The sequence below is a fragment of the Malus sylvestris genome, chromosome 5 (assembly GCF_916048215.2).
Source record: "Malus sylvestris chromosome 5, drMalSylv7.2, whole genome shotgun sequence".
NCBI lineage: Eukaryota > Viridiplantae > Streptophyta > Magnoliopsida > Rosales > Rosaceae > Malus > Malus sylvestris.
This window is the reverse complement of record NC_062264.1, coordinates 41353923-41359045: the sequence shown is the minus strand read 5'-3', so window position 1 is coordinate 41359045 and position 5123 is coordinate 41353923. Positions and strand designations below refer to the sequence as shown.

Here is a 5123-nt window from a genome sequence, read left to right as displayed (position 1 = left end):
GAATTTACCGCAGCATCGAACATCATGCAACGGTTAATCGGGAGAACGAGAGGCTGTCCATAGCCACATTTTACAGCCCGAAACTGGACAGAGATACGGGACCTGCACCGAGCCTCATTACCCAGAGAGACCCACATTGTTCAAGAGAATAGGTGTTGCAGATTTCTTCAGGGGATCTTTTTCACTCCCACTAGATCATGCATAGATGTCATCAGGATTCATAACCAAGAAGAAGGCAGGGGCAGCCAGGTCTAAGGGGAGTCTAATCGTCACTACTTGCCATAACAAAAACCAAGAAACTATGTAAACTTCTAAAGAGAGCCTTGTCATATCATGCAGGGAGATCAAGTTAAAAATAGACTTCCGTGATATTTCCCTCCACTTGCAAATTGCGAGTTAGATACCAAATTATTATGATAAGCCTATAGCCAGAAGTTGCAGCACCAAATATATTATCCAAAATATGTCAATGTGATCGCACTTTACAACAATTTGTGAATATTAGATTTCTAACTATGCTACACGGACCAATCGGCTTCATTCCCTATGTCAAACCTTTATGTATTACAAATACATAAACCCAACAACAGTACCTTTAACGAGAAAATCTTTCATGTACAATGTTTGAGGGGATCATGTTCCTTCGAGCAGCCATTACTGTCCCTGAACCTAAATTGATCAAACAGAACAAGTGTTAGTAAACGAAAACTAGATACAAATTAGCAGTTATAAATAAGCATTGCTGATCTGAACAAAACCAATAATTACTCCATTTGAAGAACCTAAAAGTGAACTGTTTCTGTAATTTTCCAAATTCTCGTATCTGAATCACTGGATAAATTATGCTTCATCATAAGTTACTTGAAATTAGGAGGTTTAAGCAATGTGTTAAAAACAAGGAGGTTCTGAGAAAGCAATATGACCCTGAAAAACTTATGATTCTCTCTCTTCAAGCCTATTACCTAAAATTTTGTCGGAAATATCAAGTTCTTGGGCATGAAACCATTGTGAGAATGCAATGCACACCAAGCGCTAGGCTTGACCATTGAGTACAGTTCAACTAAATCTGACCCTAGTTGCTTTGGCCAAGGAATAAACTACAAAAGATAACCGAACTAGTTCAAAACATTAATCCCGATGTACTGAGCTTAAATAACCACTTGGAAATACAAAGCAAGACGGAAACTCCTTGGCTTCAGCAAAGAAAATTCCTAAACTTAAATTTTACAGAAAGTTTCAACCTAAACTGGTATTAAAGGTGGAAAATATTTTCTAAACTATTACGTCATCATCTTTTCCTCTTTTCTTGTAAAACTTTCCCCTCGATCATGACATATGTTTGCTGCAACAAGGTCCATATGCATGTGCTCCATACCCATAAGTCACTGCCCACTCTAACAATAAGGTACAAATGCATATGCTTTTATAGAGATATATGCCTAGAGCCTAGAGGTCTCAATTCTTAAAAGACTAAAAATGTACGTGAAAGCTCATTAGAGATTTTCATATTCTGAAATCAAATATTAAAATAAAACAAAACCGCATTGACATCTACTGGCTTTTGCACATGTTTTGCACATTCATTGTACAACAAATCACAATGCCTCTCCCCTCTCTCCTGGTCCTAAGGATATCCTCCCCATCTAAGCCGCATGTGAGAGTTATGATATCCGATCCTCTGAAGTAATTCATCTTAATAGTCAAATTTCCCACCAGCTGTTATAACTGTATCGAATTCTTCAGCATAAATCCGTAAAGGAAGTTGAAGTCGTGATTAGGCAAGGTATGTCTAGCATTCAATAGGACAAATACAAGAAACCTTGTAGAAAATGTATACATCACCATCGCGGTAATGTACTAGGAATACAAAACAAACTGGACTAGTTAAAAGAAACCCACATGAACATGATCTTTTTCTCTTAAATTCCTTAAAAGATCCAAAATTTGGATGAAAATCAGCATTGTCAAACAAACCTAACAGTGTAAGGACTAACAAGGGGCTTGTAGCTCAAGCGATAAGGCGTTTACCCCTTCACCCGAGGTCCTAAGTTCAATTTCCCCTCCCTCAATATTGCTTGTATCAAACAAACAAATCGAAAAACTCTCATACACACACTCTCTCTCTCTCTGAATCAAAGAACCCCACAATGTATGCTGAAAGAAATCTGATCACTAAACTTACAAATCGACAAAATAATCACAACCCATTACTCACAATCACAAATAAAACGAACAAGCATTTGCTGATTACCAAAACACCTTCAAAAGCCTAACACAAAACAGGGGTTATGAGTTTATCTGTAGCAAACTTACAGCTCAACAAATTAGTTAATTAATTAAATGAGGAAGATAAAGAAGGTACCTTTCTTGAATATGGCAGGTCTCAGGGGACTGCACTGAAAAATGGGGAAGGCCATGGCCATGGTGGGCTTGGAACTGAGAAGCAGAAGACATGTTTGTTAAACCCTAGACTCTCCTCTGTAGAAGAAGTAAAGGGAAAGGGGGAAATGTGGCTTCTTTGAAATAAAAAGGTGGCGTTTTGTGGGTTTTGAGAGAAAAGATGAGAAATTTTTAGTTGTTACATAAATATGGATGGTACATTACGTGTTTCTATGTATGTAAGTGATGGAAAATTTTAATTTTTAAGTTATTAATCTTTTAACTGAATAAGATAAAAGAGTTTTGGGTTTTGCCGGTTTGGCTTTGCTTTCTCTATTGAGTAAGGCTTATTAATTGAATTGCTCTTATTTAGTCTTAATTTATCTTTTTAAATTGATTTTGTCACAATATGTTAGCAGCAATATTGTTCAAATTCGTTTCTTATTTATTCAATATGTAGCAAACATAGTATTGAGATTGTATTTGAGTTACATCACACTAACCGTTGCTAACTGTAAATTTGTAGCTCTAGTTGCTATGCTATTTTTAATTCAGGGTTGATGTTTCGATTGAAGAATACACAATCGTGTTGCTTTCTTCATCATCACACTAGGTGTTGCTAACTGGAAGAAGCATGTGACTCAAGTTGCTATAATATTTCTAAGGGATTCAGGCTTTAGTGTTTCGATTAAAGAAGAATCATTCGTGTTGCTTTCTTTATTATCAAAGGATGTAATTGTTTATGTCCTAACGAAATGTTTATTTTTTGTTTTTACGTACGTTTTTGTGGAGACCATTCGATAATGTATTTCTATATCAACTCTGCCAACAATCACCAAACCGGAAGTCGTATGACAGTTGAAATAAATTAGAATATTTTTTAAGAACCATATTCGTTTATTTTATTCACTATAAATGAATGTCTTAATTATTTTAGATTTATCTAGTTTTATAAGGACAATCTGCGTTGTTAAGAATCCACATTATTAAGGGGTTTCTCCATTTTAATCCTTGATAAAGATTGAAATTCAATTAAAACCTTATGTTAGATTATATATTCATTATAGTCCTTTGACTAAATTTCCATGTCACCATAAATATTAAAATTTATATTTTCTTGTTTTGAAATATTTATTGTGTTTTTTTTGTTCCTATAATGCCCCTATTAAATATTTGATTTTAATTAGCTCCATATTTTTTGACATTGATTATTGTCTGACTTTCTAAAATGATAAACATAATTCAAAAAAATATTAGTGATACGTTACAAGAATTAACAAATATCTGATTCAAATTATTCATTATCACCATTCAAAGCATAGAGGAAATATAAATAGTCTAATCATATATTTTACATAATCGAATGCACTTAAACCATGTCCTAATGTGCTTAAATCATATAACCTAGTCGAATGCACATAAATCATAGTACTAAGTCAAATGCACCTAAACCATGGTACTCATATGAATGCACCTAAACCATGGTACTTATATGAATGCACCTAAATCATGGTACCTATATGAATGCACCTAAATCATAGTACCTATATGAATGCACCTTAATTATTTAGATACTATCAATTAGGTCTTATCCATTCGGTATGGTCGGTTAGGTACTATATAGTGTATGTCCGATTAATTTGGTATGGTCAATTAAGTTGTGATTTCACATTCTATTTTCTCAATCTGTATTTTTTTTTCATTTATCTCTGGATTCATTGTCAATTTGGCATCTAAAAGCCCCTTTTTTCTTCTTTCTTCCGAATACAACGAGATTTTTGGTTTGTAAGTTTTATGGCTTTTTTTGTTTGATCATGGTTTCTGAGTTTTTTGGGTTCTTTGATTGGAATAACACATGGAGATTTATGTTATAACAAACATGTTAATTATGGATCTAGTTAATTAAGCATTCTTGAAAAATTAATTATATATTTGTTTCTCTAATTGGTTTTAAGAGAGTACTAAGGGTAAATAGGGAAACTAAAAATGCAATAAATTTATTAAAAATGATTAAATGTGACATGGAATACTATAATCTGACATGGAGGACTATTTTTAGTTTTTAATCTTACATACGGTATTATTGAAAAAGCAATATTATTTAGGGATTAAAATGAAGTTTTCTCAAATTAATAACGCAGATTTCTCATTATCTGGTAACATTTATCAAAGGCAGATACTTTTCTGTTGCTTTTCCATGCATGCATTCCGTCCCTTTCTTCCGGCCTTTTCTTTCTCACCACTCTCCGGCCTTTTCTTTCTCGCCACTCTCCGGCCTTTTCTTTCTCACCAAGTAGCCATACAGTGAGGATGCGATAACTCAACGTAGTAGCTGATTAGTAAGTAGGACTTGCGATAACTCAACGTAGTAGCTGATTAGTAAGTAGGACTTGCGATAACTCAACGTAATAGCTGATTAGTAGGACTCTGATGAAATATATGTTGCAGCCAAACGCCGAATACTTCTCTAACCAACCACTACTTGTCGAAGTTGTACACAAACTCCTCTTCCATTTCCATCTCACACCATACCAAAAGAGTTGATATCTCACTTGTTTTCCTGCACCATTCAACTCATCAAACAACAACAAAAGAGATCGATCATCTGCTCTGGAGAGAGAGAGCCCTAGAGAGAGAGAGAGAGAGAGAGAGAGAGAGAGAGAGAGAGAGAGAAAGCCCTAGAAAGAGAGGAGAGTGAGAGTGAGAGTGAGAGAGAGCGTCTTCTTCGAATGCGAGCAACAGCC

General features: G+C 34.7%; 1 long non-coding RNA gene across 1 annotated transcript; it reads right to left on the bottom strand.

The window, feature by feature from the left end:
- Window positions 1-425: 425 nt before the first annotated feature.
- Window positions 426-2515, bottom strand: LOC126623898 (uncharacterized). Its single transcript, XR_007623928.1, has 2 exons — window positions 2363-2515; window positions 426-669 (listed from the first exon to the last, which is right to left on the bottom strand). It is a non-coding gene; the product is annotated as an uncharacterized LOC126623898 (long non-coding RNA).
- Window positions 2516-5123: the final 2608 nt, after the last annotated feature.